Genomic DNA, 13820 nt, shown 5'->3' on the forward strand with positions numbered 1-13820 from the left:
GGGTGCCATGGGCATCCCCAAGCTTAGGCTCTTGCCACTCTTTGTTCCATAATCCATCAAAAGAATTCACCCAAAACTTGAAAACTACACAACACAAAACTCAATAGAAATCTCGTGAGCTCCGTTAGTGAAAGAAAACAAAAGACTACTTCAAGGTACTGTAATGAACTCATTCTTTATTTATATTGGTGTTAAACCTACTGTATTCCAACTTCCTTATGGTTTATAAACTAATTTATTAGCCATAGATAGATTGAAATAAGCAAACAACACACGAAAAACAGAATCTGTCAAAAACAGAACAGTCTGTAGACATGTGTAACTAACGCAAACTTCTGGAACTCTAAAAGTTCTACCAACATAGGAAGTACTGGAAAATTTGTTTATTGATCATCAGCAAAAAGAATCAATGCAAAAGCACGTTCCTGTGATTTATTGAATTTTTTCTCGTGAGCGCAAAGTTTCTGTTTTTCAGCAGAATCAAATCAACTATCATCGTAGCTTATCCTATAGGTTCTACTTGGAACAAACACTAATTAAAACATAAAACCACATCTAAACAGAAAGTAGATGGATTATTTATTCCTAAACAGAAGCAAAAACAAAGAACACAAAATAAAATTGGGTTGCCTCCCAACAAGCGTTATCATTTAACGCCCCTAGCTAGGCATTGATATTTCAAGGATGCTCACAAGAAAGACAAGAATCAAAGAGAGCATCATAAAACACGTGATAAACACATCTAAGTCTCACATACTTCCTATGCATAGGCATCTTATAGGCAAACAAATTATCAAGGCAAGCAAAAACTAGCACATGCAAGGAAGAAGAAAGAGACGATAACAATCTCAACATGACGAGGGGTAATTTAGTAACATGAAAATTTCTACAACCATATTTTCCTCTCTCATAATAATTACATGTAGGATCATAAGCAAATTTAACAAAATAGCTATCACATAACATATTCTCAACACGATCCACATGCATGCAAAGTTGACACTCTTCCAAGATAGTGGGATTAACATTAACTAAAGTCATGACCTCTCCAAACCCACTTTTCTCAAAAATTTCATAAGATTGAACATTCTCCAAATATGTGGGATCTAAAGTTGACACTCTTCCAAACCCACTTTCAATATTGCAAACACTATTATCAATCTCATATTCATCATGGGGCTTAAATAAATTTTCAAGAACATAAGAAGAATCACCCCAATCATGATCATTGCAACAAGTAGTAAACATAGCAAGACTAGCATCCCCAAGCTTAGGGTTTTGCATATTATTAGCACAATTGACATCAAGAGAATTTATAGTAAAATCATTGCAATCATGCTTTTTATTCAAAGATCTATCGTGAATTGCTTCATAAAGTACTTCATCACAATTTTTAGATTCACGAATTTCAAGCAAAACCTCATAAAGATAATCTAGTGCACTCAACTCACTAGCAATAGGGTCAACATAAATGGATCTCTTAAAGAGATTAGCAAGTGGATGAGGATCCATCAATTTTTAGCAAGCGAAGATGCAAGCAAAAAGAAGGCACATGGAGACACAAGCAAACAAAAAGGCAAGCGAAAGAGAGAGGAGATTGGGAAAGAGAGGGCGAATAAAATGGCAAAGGGTGAAGTGGGGGAGAGGAAAACGAGAGGCAAATAATGTAATGCGGGAGATAGGGATTATGAGATTATCTAGGTATGATCATGTATATAGGCATCACGTCCAAGACAAGTAGATCGAAACGATTCTGCATCTACTACTATTACTCCACTCATCGACCGCTATCCAACATTCATCTAGAGTATTAAGTAAAAATAAAGTAACGCCTTAAGCAAGATGACATGATGTAGAGGGATAAATTCATGCAATATGATAAAAAACCCATCTTGTTATCCTCGATGGCAACAATACAATATGTGCCTTGCAACCCTTTCTGTCACTGGGTAAGGACACCGCAAGATTGAACCCAAAGCTAAACACTTCTCCCATTGCAAGAACTACTAATCTAGTTGGCCAAACCAAACGGATAATTCGAAGAGACTTGCAAAGATAACTCAATCATACATAAAAGAATTCAGAGAAGAATCAAATATTGTTCATAGATAAGATGGATCATAAACCCACAATTCATCGGTCTCAACAAACACACCGCAAAAAAGAAGATTACATCAAATAGATCCCCACAAGAGAGGGGGAGAACATTGTATTGAGATCAAAAAAGAGAGAAGAAGCCAGCTAGCTAATAACTATGGACCCGAAGGTCTGAAGTAAACTACTCACACTTCATCGGAGAGGCTATGGTGTTGATGTAGAAGCCCTCCGTGGTAGATGCCCTCTCCGGCAGAGCTCCGGAGCAGGCCCCAAGATGGGATCTCACGGATACTGAAGGTTGCGGCGGTGGAATTAGGTCTTTTGCTCTGTATATGATCTAACGAAGGTACGTAGGTATATATAGGAGGAAGGAGTGCGTCGTTGGAGCAACAGGGGGCCCACGAGGCAGGGGGCGCGCCCAGGGGGGGCTCCACCCTCGTGACCGCCTCTGGGACTTCTTGGAGTAGGGTCCAAGTCTCCTGGATCACGTTCGGTGAGGAAATCACGTCCCGAAGGTTTTATTCCGTTTGGACTCCGTTTGATATTCTGTTTCTTCGAAATACTGAAATAGACAAAAAACAGCAATTCTGGGCTGGGCCTCCGGTTAATATGTTAGTCCCAATAATAATATAAAAGTGGAAAATAAAGCCCAATATAGTCCAAAACAGTAGACAAAGTAGCATGGAGTAATCAAAAATTATAGATATGTTGGAGACATATCAGACTCCTCTTGACATCCATGTCATGAACAGGGGAACGGAGGCGGAGCGGTAACCAACTTCCTATATTTCTAGTGTTGTTGCATTGTTGCTCCGAAGAGCGCCGCCAAAACAGGGACAAGCCCAACATCACCAACAAAAGAGGAAAACAAGGATGGAAAGCCTGCAACTATGTAACAATGGGCACGCAACAACAGATGGAAAAGACAAAAAAATGATTTTGGACTCACCATATTCCATTACACATAGCTTTGATGGAGATTTGAACCCCCATGAGTTCTTGGCCTCGATGAAGGCTACCGATGTCGCCTTCCTCACTAAGACCCGCATCACCAGTGTGCCATCTCTAGAGATCTAGGTCGCATCTATTGAGAACAAGGAATAGGCGATTGGCGGCGCTGCGCTGCTATGAGAGAAGTGTGACTCATTGTCTTCGACGGATCTGGATGGCAACTTGCGTGGCGGTGACGATGCAGGAACCTCAGGGGGGAGTAGGAGAGTGACCATGCGAGGCAATGATGCTAGGAGGGGTGGCACACGAAGTGAGAGATGGGACAGGCTAGGTCTCCACATACGAAACTGTAAATTTTCGACACCCCGCATACGAAACTGTAAATTCAATGCGTGGTTAAATCGATCAATTTTTTTTTGACACCTCACATGCGAAACTGTAAATTTTGTCTCCTTGGCTCCCAGAGCACCTTTCACATTGATACTTTGTCACCGGCAACTGCTGGCCCAACGTGACATAATTTGTGCAACATTTGATTAGAACTCCTAGTTTTATAACATTAGATATATTTACAATAGAAAAACAAAAACACTTCAATTAATCTTGGAAAACCATAGAAAATTTAGAGTCAGAATTTTTGCGTTCACAATCAATTGCTTTTTTTCAACTATCTTGTGCATATGGCCTAAACTTGTAACTAGGTCATATAATATATTTATTTTATGTATTGTTAAATATTATTTGAGACACATATTGTTATTGTTCTACATAGAAACAACGATATAAGCGTAGTCGCAACATAATATGAGTAGATAGTGTGTGGTATGACCTTCACTTCACCTTATAGAGAAGGTCATACACTAACAAGCATCGACACATGATGTTTTCTTGTATAGGTTTAATCGCCTCGTTGGAGCGTAACTTAGTCCTATATTGGGGAAGTGTCGAGGGAGGCCTGGTAGAAGACCGCGGGTCGTAATCAACTTTCAGAATCCAAATCCTAGATGCTCTTCCTCAACGTTGGTGTGAGTCGTACACAACTTTTTGAATACAATGCTAGGCTTCACGAAGTCACCTTGGAGCACTAACACCCTCCCTCATTTCATATAAGTGAAGTGAATATAGTGCATGTCCACACGGGTTGTTTATAGCATACAAGTAATTGACAAATAACAAAGGTTATCCTTCAGATGGTAGGTGGGAGGGGTAGTGGCGGTAATTTTTGGTCCATGAGTCCATGACGGATTTATGGAGAAGGTGTGGTGATGCTGAGCATGATTTGGACATTCTAGCTGAACCCTTTCACATACGAGGCTCCAATGCGAATGGGTCGCCCCATTAGACTATTCTATGTTTTGTCATTTTGCCTTCTTCCGCTTTTTCTTGTTTTTAGTTTATCTCTCCCGTCTTATCTTCTTCTTTTTTCAAATTCACAAACTTTTAAAAACTAGTAAAGTTTTTTCAAATCATGAACAATTTTGAATCAACCATTTTTTTCTTCTGGAAATCACAATTTGTTTTTGAAATTAGTGAACACTTTTCAAACTCCTAGACATTTTTTAAACTACAGAACATTTTTTGAAATTAGTGAACACTTTTCAAACTAGAGAATATTTTTTGAACTTCAATATTGTTTTTTGGACTCATGTATCTCTTTCTTTGAAAATCATGAAAAAAAATTGAACTCACAAACAGTTTTGAAATTTATGAACATTTTTGATTTAGCGAAACCTTTTTAAATCCAAACACTTTTTAAGAACAATTTGATTTTTTTCCAAATTCCTGAACATTTTTGTAAAATCAAAAGAATTGTTCAAACTGCCAAACATTTAAAAAAAATTAGTTAAAAAGTTTTCAATCTTATGAATGTACATTTTGAACTTCATGATTATTTTTTGAATGTATGAACATCTTTTGAAATTCGAGAAAAATAATTCAAACACATAAATATATTTTTGATTTATGAACTTTAAATTTGCTTCTATGTCAATACCTTCATCTTTGGTGTAGGCAAGTCCTAGCCAACAAATCAATCCATGCGATTAATTACTTGAAAACGGAATCCTCGTATTTATCTCCTAGAAATCCTCTCTCCTCCCTCACGCCTCGCCCAAAGTGGACTTGTAGAGTTGTAGAGAAAATAGTTGCCGTTGGTTGCGGCGAACAAGCAGATTATTAATCACAAAAGTTAATTAAGAAAATTATACACGGAAGCAAGTCCACAAATGATGCATGCATGCAGCGAGTTCCCGCATACGCAGCTCACAAACGACAAGACCTATACCTTTTGTGTTTACTCTTGATGGAAGGGCTCCAGGCGCCAAGATCTATGGCGTTTGGCTCTGCCACTTCGGCGCCAGCTGGGTAAGTGTGGGCCAGGCCCAAACGCCGTCATGCCTGGCGTCTCGTCCGCAAGCCAAACGCCAGGCATGTTGGCGTGACCAAAAAAGGTCAGATTCGAAATTCTTTTACAAATGGGGTTAGTTCTTGATTAAGTTAGGGAAAAAGGTTAAAACAGTAATTTCGTCCCATCTCGGGACAATTTTTGTCCAGTCACGGGAGCTGCTCGTGGCGGGACGTATGAGACGATGCAGGAGCACCGCACCTTATTACCGCCAAGCAGCGTGCACCAGCAGTAGATCGCGAGCAGCCGACAGACCCTCATGGCAGTGCGTCGGTTCATGCCGACCATAGATGGGACTAGATGGGGAATAGACAAGACAAGAAGGCCTGCTTTCACCACCCACCACCCACACTCTCCTCTATCCGATTCACTCACACTCACACTCACTCGATCTCCCCCTCAACCCCCTGTGCCGGTCCTCCCCCGCCGGTCGCCGTCGCCTACCCCTCCTCCCTCTGCGCCGCCGTCACCTCCTTCTCCTCGCGGGACTCGGTACCGCCCTCCTCCCCCGTCCTTCCTCCACTCGCCGCCGGCCGGCCCCTCCTCGCTACGCCCTTCCTCCTTCGTCCTACTCGCTCCTCCCTTCTCCAGTCGCCCCTCCTCCCTCCTCCCTCCTCACTACCCGAAACTGATCTTTTCCCCACGGCTGAGGACATTTGTGAAGGTCGCGAGGCCTCCTTCAGGAACGAATCACGTTCCTGGCGTGGATGGCACACCGACGCGGAAAAAACCGGTCATTCCTGAAGGCCCCGATAAAAACCTTCAGGAACGCAAGTAACCGTCAGGAAGGAGTGCAACGTTCGTGAAGGCATCGGATCCACGTCGCGAATAACATGGCGCACCGTCAGGAACGGCCCGGGAATAATTGAGCGCTATTTTGCCGCTTGGGAGAATTTCGCGCGGGCTCTGCCTCGTCTCTGACGTGGACCGGGCCCAACGTCAGGAACAAAGGGTCAAATCCCTAAAAGAACCGAGTCTTCTGCCGTCGTCCTCCCCATCTCACATCTGCATCGCGCCGCCCCTCCTCCCAATCGCACCATGGATGCCTCCTCCCGTCCGGCGCCGCCGCACCCCACACCCGCTGCTGCGATTTTTTTTCAAAACTATGATATATTTTATAGCATTTTCGGAAACTATAGGACGTAATGCAAAAAAACCAAAACTAGTAGCCCGTCGGCCATCTTCTGGCCGAAGTAGTAGTTTTCGGCCACAGTTAGGCCGAAGTAGGGTTTTCCTTGGCACTCTTCTTGAGATTAAAAAAAAGGTGTTTTGTTGTTCTTCTGAAAGGATTTGAGTGCAGCAGCCATGGAGTACTATAGTTGCCATCTGTCTATGTAGTGTGCTGCGCAATTTTAAGTTTGTAGGATACATTAAATCTGGTTGTTGTCCATCACAGTCACTAGTAGAGCTACGAAGCATATAAATTATTTGTAAGTTTCCTCAATTGGTGTCATGGATAGAGTTGTGATACATATCTGTATGCAAGTCAATACCTGAAAGCTGTAGGTTATGTCCCCTGTTCAGGAAGGTGCAGTTTATGTATGCGTGTTTTATTGTTTTCTCTTCATTGAAGCTCTTACAAAATCAGGAACTTGTAGCACTACAAACGCCAAGTTTGAGAAGTGACACTGCTACACCACAACCCTCTCCATCGAGAGGTCCAATCCAAGCATGTTGGTAAGTTCCACTCAGTTTGATATGACTTCTGAGTATGGAAAGTTTGTTGAAAGAGCATGTTTTCATACGTATGAAAAGAAGTATGGGCCTGCAGCAGCAACAAACTTGAACACTACAATTATTGCTAATCTGAAATTAATAGCGACATGCTATGTTCATGTGTGTCATGAGCTGAAGTTTACCTTTTGGTTTGAACACTTGTATACATATATTAGTGTTTTGCCTTTCACCATTGTTCATTGAAATCTGTTATATTCTTTTCCATTGTAGGTGAATGGATCCTTCCAAGCCCAAGAGGATGCTGGTACTCCGCTGACAGATCCTTCCCATGCTGAAGTCCATGCTCATGCTACTCATCTGGATGAGCATGGTTCTACTCCAAGACAGGGATGCATCAAACTAGTTCATGTGTTAATAATTTATGATAAGAAACAATCTATTTAATCAGTGCCTGTGTACTTCAATCAGTGGTTGCGGCCTGCTTATGTGCTGCTCTGTTTCTTTCTCTGTAAAATGTGGTGCTAGTGCTGTCCTTGTAGTCTAGTGCCAGTGCAGTGCACAACTGCATGTATATGTCTTTTACACATATTTGCTCTGACTGTGCTATAGGTCTTGTTGATGATTGGCACATAAACCTAACCATTTGTCGCACTATAGATGCTATACAGCAAGCTGGAATGGATGGATGGGAAATACCCGAAGACCATCGCGCCTTTCAAGATGAGCTGATGGATGGTAGTGATGTGGTATGTGGTCACAAACTTGACAATGGTTTCTAATGTGCGTGGTATTGACATTTTATTCATGTATTAAAACATTTTAGAGAACCTCAACAAGTAGAGAGCAAGTTAAAGTACAAAAGGTGCATAGTCTTGGCTTTCAGTTTGGATTGGATTGTAAATATTTATCTTATTCCCTTTTCTTGCTTGTACGTTATGTTCCTGTTAGCTCTTCATAAGTGTAGCCTACACTTGGCTTTAATAAAAGACTTCTTCACTTGCTTGGTGGATAACAACATGTGTGTGTCGTGAACTGAAGTTTCCTTTTGGTTTGTAAACTTATTCATGCTGCCCAAGTGTCTGTATTTCAGTTAGTGGTTGCTGCCTTCTCAAGTGCCTGTGTACTTCAACCATGTAGTCAGTATAACTTAGTTCATGATTTAAGTTGTCATACGAAATTAATTATGTTCTCTGTACATGTTAGCCCTGTTAGCTTATAATTTTAGGAAATGATTCACTATGACTGGTGAGATCCATTTATAGATCATTTAGAGTTTCTAATTTCTATTCCAGTCTGTTTTCATTAATGTGTTTTTGCAACAAAAAAATCATTGTCTTAAATTCTTAATATTATATCCAAGGACTGCAGTAGGATTAGTTTGGAATTGCGTTACACCAACACAATGATTTGTTCATTCATGTTATCCCTTTTTTTTCTTACCGTTTTGTGTATACTATGGTTCTATCAACTCATCTTACCCTAAATGGAAACGGAATATAAAACATCATAAATCAGTACACAATATTGCATAGCATAACAAGAAAATAAACATCATAAATGTGGTCCCTTGAAAACATGCTGCATCAATGGAATACATAGATGTATATACCTCTAAACTTGCATTTATGAGTATGTCTCCAGTTTTTCTAATTTCCTTCATGAATACAACTTCTGAGAAGAAGTCATTCTATGTACTGGGGCCTAGTGGTGAAGGAGACACAGACTTGTAAGACCCTTGGGTGGGCGAACGCCCTCGAGCACCTCCATTTGAACTTTTGGTGAGCAAGTCCGTAAGGAACCACCCAAGGACAGTTCCCGTCATATTAGTCATTTCTTATCAGCTAGCTTTGCATCGTCCGCTTCCTTCTTGTTTTTAACATTTTCAAGATGATGAATTTTCAGATTGCCTTGCAGCTTGTTTAGGCTCCCCAACTGTTTTAGCTCATGCCCATGTTCTGTCCTTACTTGAGATACAGCAAGTTCTTGTAGTATTGTTAAACCGCCGATGTTCGGAACTTGCATTGCAAAGCTATAAATATGCTCTTACTGCTAGTTTTCTACATGTAGTCTAGTTCTGTGCATGCAGTTTAGTGCTTGGCATACTTAGGTTTTTCCTATGAAGTGATGATTTTTTTTGCTACTATGTGAAGTTGTGAAGGGGGTTGATCACCACAAATTTTCATTTGCCATGAAAACTATGGGTATAGGGCATTGGATTGCAACCATTTAATTTTTCTTGCCTTTTTTTAATCATGTTCCTGTTACATTTAGTTGCAGCCTGTACTTGGCAATAAGAAAAGTCTTCTTCACTTGCTTTGTGGCTAGCAACAAGTGTGTCATGAGCTGGAGTTTACCTTTTGGTTTGAAAGCTTCTATATATCACAGTTTTGCCTTTCACCGTTGTTCATTGAAATCTCCTATATTTTTCTATTGTATAGGTGAATGGAACCTTCCAAGCCCAAGGGAATGCTGGTACTCCATTGACAGAATCTTCCCATGATGAAGACCATCCTCATGCTACTCATGCGGATGAGCATAGTTCTACTCCCAACATTTAGGAATCCCAGTAGTATAATTAGTGGTTAATATTGTGAAATAGGGTGCAGGTAGGCTTTCTTTGTCAATTGTTTCTCCTGGCAATTTAGGAATCAACTAGTATGCGTGTTCCGGACTTGGTGACACGTCCTGTTAAGTTAAGCTTCCATTAATCATAACTTGGATATGAATGTGTGGATCTTGTGACAATGAGATTTAAATAAATTGGATGGGTACATTGTGACCTAGGAATTGGATGTGATTTTAAACTGGGTTCTGTGGCCTTTTGGTATGCATGAATGTGAAATGATTTGGCATGTGGCTGTGAATATGGATACCGCTTTCCAATAATATTTTTATTTACTCTTGGTTCATTCCCGAGGACCATTTTCACTTCTTTCCGGACGAAGCCAGCCGTCATGGATATGTAGAGCTCATTCCTGAAGGTACGGTCCTGAGTGCCACTAGCTGTCAGGAATCAGAACATGTTCCTGACGGCCAGTTTTCTGACGGCATCTCCTGACGGTGAGGCCGTCAGGAATTTCATTTTGGGTGGCTCTAGGCACCCGTCAGGAAACGCCTTCAGGAAAAACTATTCGTGACGGGCACCGTCAGGAAACAAAATCTTTCCTGACAAGCTATTGCTGACGGGAAATTCCTGACGGCGGGGGCTCATTCCTGACAAAATTGGTTCATTCCTTTGGATTTTGGTCGTCAGGAAAAAGTCAGTTTGGGGTAGTGCCTCCATCCACAACCCCTCCTCCTTGCTACATTTTGATTTAGTAGCCTAGTTCATATGCAACATTTTGGTTTAGTTCATATGATTTAGTTGATTTAGAACATTTTAATTTAGTTGATTTAGTAGGCAAGTTGATTTAGTAGGCTAGTTGATTATAATTGTCCATCAAATTGCTTCTCGTGGAAAAAGAATCAAATTGCTTCTCGCGGAAGATTTGACATTTGTCTGCTAGCTGTTGGTTCTATTCTACAAGGTGTTAGTAAGCTATGAAAATATAACTGAAGAAGAACAAAAAATATCACATACTACTATTTTTCTTTCCTGTGAAGTGGACCATTAATCCTTTGTTCATATTGCTTTTGAAAAATGGCGCCACCACCACCACCACCACCATGTCGATTGTGCAAGTCAAGGTGCGCCAGCAGCCTTACAACTGGCAAGCTGTTCGGCATCTACTTCCAGCCGAGTTTTCGTCATGCGGCGGTAAGAAATTATATGAATTGTAAAAACTATTTTATTTTTAGTGTTGGCATTGCTGCATTATGTCATTTTTTTACACAGATCTTCCCATGTAATGTGAGGTTGAAATTCAACAACCTGACAGGAGACATTGTGACATTTGAAACTCCTGGGGGGCCATACACTATGGAGGTCGAGAAAGGACGCAGTTTGTCGCAAATTGGAGGAGATGGATGGGCCCGTTTCCTCGCCCGCATGCATCTTACTGGTGGTGAGTTGATCAGCTTCTCCTTCAGAGTAGAAAGACCCAAGCTGGCTGTTATTTATATCAAACTGGTGAAATATAATAAGGACCCACTTCATGAAGCCGTCATAGCTCAAAGAATGAGGTTGAGCGAGAAGGAGGTGTGCAACCTATGGGACATAATTCCGCCACGTGATGACCTTGTCGGGGTGTCATTCGTGAACCGCCTGACAAGTACCATGGTCGATCAACATGATATGGTATGTTATACTTACAAATGCAAATTATCCGATGATATGCTTAGTGTAGAGTCCAATGATATGATGTGTGGAATCTAGTCGATGATATGCTTTAGTGTAGAGTCCGATCACATGCTAATTAGTGTAGAATCTAAGGAACTATTAATAGTGTAGATAATTCATATATACTTATTAGTGGAATTCATGCTTAGTACAAATGTGTAGTACTGTGTCTTTTGATAGTGTAGAAATCTATACTTAATAAAAATATATTTTCAAGAGAATGTGCGAGGCTATTTATTAATTGATATGTTTTTCTTATTTAGAAATTGGCAAAGAGCCTATCTGTGAGTTGTGGTATCGAGCCTGATGAAGAAGGCTCACCTGGACTACGCCTTACCGCGAGGGGCTCCATCACAACCTGTAGTTACCGCATGGACGCGGATGGTCGCACACACTTAAACTTGGTTGGGTGGAAGAGATTCCTCGTTGGCAAGAATCTTCATGTTGGACAGGCCAATCTAATTACTATGAGGAAGACCCACCGCCCAGGCTTGAGGATGATGATCGTCGCTGATATCATCTAGAACTACATATGTGTGTGTGGCTATATCATCTAGAACTACATATGATGATCGTCATCGATATCATCTAGAACTACATATGATGATCGTCATCGGTATCATCTAGAACTACATATGATGATCGTTATCAATATCATCTAGAACTACATATGATGATCGTCGTCGATATCACCTAGTATTTGAATTAAAACAACGACAAGTAATTTGGAACGGAGGGAGGAGTACTACCTAGTACCTATAATGCTTTATGAAATTGATATCTAGTAGTACCAAGTATCTGGAAATTGCAGTTTATTGAAACTAAAACGGGGTAGGAAGCGAGGGGAAAATAATGAAAGATATAACAGTAGCGAGGGGCTAGGAAACCGCTACAGCTAATTAATAGTAGCGTGTTCCGGAAAAGCGCTGCTGATATAGTCAACAGTAGTAGCACGGGCGCGGACCGCACTACTACTAGCAGTTAGTTGTAGCGCCGTAGTTGTAGCGCGGCTACCCGCGCTGCTTATGGCCTCCAAACTCGCGCTACTACTAGGGTTTTCTCTAGTAGTGTACAGATGATATTTACAACCCAGCTTGCGATTAACGTACATATTTTTTAGCATACTTTATTTTTCTCAGAGAGTTATTTACAACTCACATGAAAATGCCGCAAAGAAATGCCCATGTGGCATATTTCAGACAAAGAGAGAGAGACGGAGAAAGAGTGGGCATTGCTGATATGGCAGCCATTGGCGAAAATGAAGGAACAAACTATCCGATGAATCTTTGCTAAAAGCAAAGTAACATGTTGACCCGAAAGAAGGCAAATACCTTGTTAAGCAACTGACACATGACAAATGGAAGTAAAGGAAAGAAAATACTGACAAGAGGTCCATGTGTCGACAAAGGTAATAAACGAGGAAAGATAGTCGACACCCCAGTGAGGTCCATGTGTTGTATTCCTCTTCCTCTTTGCCATGCCTCACGGACAGTGCTGACAGATCTTGAAAGCCTCACTTTCGCAGTAGACAACACTGAAAATACGATTAGCGCTCTGGATGCACCACTTATAGGCTTTCTGATAGCAGACGCTTGCTGACGCCGCTGTCGGCGCGGCCATTAGCAGCTGTGCAGCGAACAGGGCCAACATGAAAACTGTGACCATCTTAAGCATGGAGCTGGGAGCCATTGCAAGAGCTAGCGGACGAAGGTCTAGCCAGCCAACTGGAAGTGTTTTCCGGAAGCTTTGGTTGATGTGAGTGCTTGATAGCATGGCCTCCTATTTATAGGCACAAGAGTTGGTTAGTTGGTCTTCATTAACATTACCAAACACCTCTCACTAGTAGAAAAATGATCAAATGTGAAGTACAATAGTGCCGGCTTGAATTTCAGCCGGCACTAATGTGTACATTAGTGCCGGTTCGTGGCGGCGATCAATAGCACCGGTTCGTGGCGAACCTTTAGTACCAGTTCATGCCACGAACCGGTACTAAAGAGGCTATGTCAGCCTGCGGTCAGGCTATGGCCCCACCATCACAATTTAGTGCCGGTTCGTACCACGAACCGGTACTAATGAGGTTATGGCAAGCTGTTTGTAGTCCCACATTGCTCCCCTAACAAGCCTTTTACCACCTTAAATGTGTTATTTCTCAAACTATCACAAGCACTTGGTCTTCATTGAACTCTATGTGTAGAATTTGTGGCCGCAATATGAGTCTTCATCGGTTTATAAATCGTTGATGACTCATATTGACAATTCAGATTGTACACAGAAAGATCATTGATGATCAAAGTATTTTTGATGTTATAAGATCATATTGACAATTTAGACTGTAAAGAAATGTAAGATCATGATCTAAATGTTCTTATATTTTTTGCGTTCAGTATGCACCAACTGCTAGGCGGGAGGAGC

At 41.3% G+C, this 13820-nt stretch overlaps 1 long non-coding RNA gene across 1 annotated transcript; it reads left to right on the forward strand.

Moving 5' to 3' along the window:
• Positions 1–6788: 6788 nt before the first annotated feature.
• On the forward strand, positions 6789–9792 carry LOC119282758. The gene is made up of 3 exons (XR_005138857.1): positions 6789–7129; positions 7400–7875; positions 9568–9792. It is a non-coding gene; the product is annotated as an uncharacterized LOC119282758 (long non-coding RNA).
• Positions 9793–13820: the final 4028 nt, after the last annotated feature.

Source organism: Triticum dicoccoides, chromosome 3B (genome assembly GCF_002162155.2).
Source record: "Triticum dicoccoides isolate Atlit2015 ecotype Zavitan chromosome 3B, WEW_v2.0, whole genome shotgun sequence".
Lineage (NCBI taxonomy): Eukaryota > Viridiplantae > Streptophyta > Magnoliopsida > Poales > Poaceae > Triticum > Triticum dicoccoides.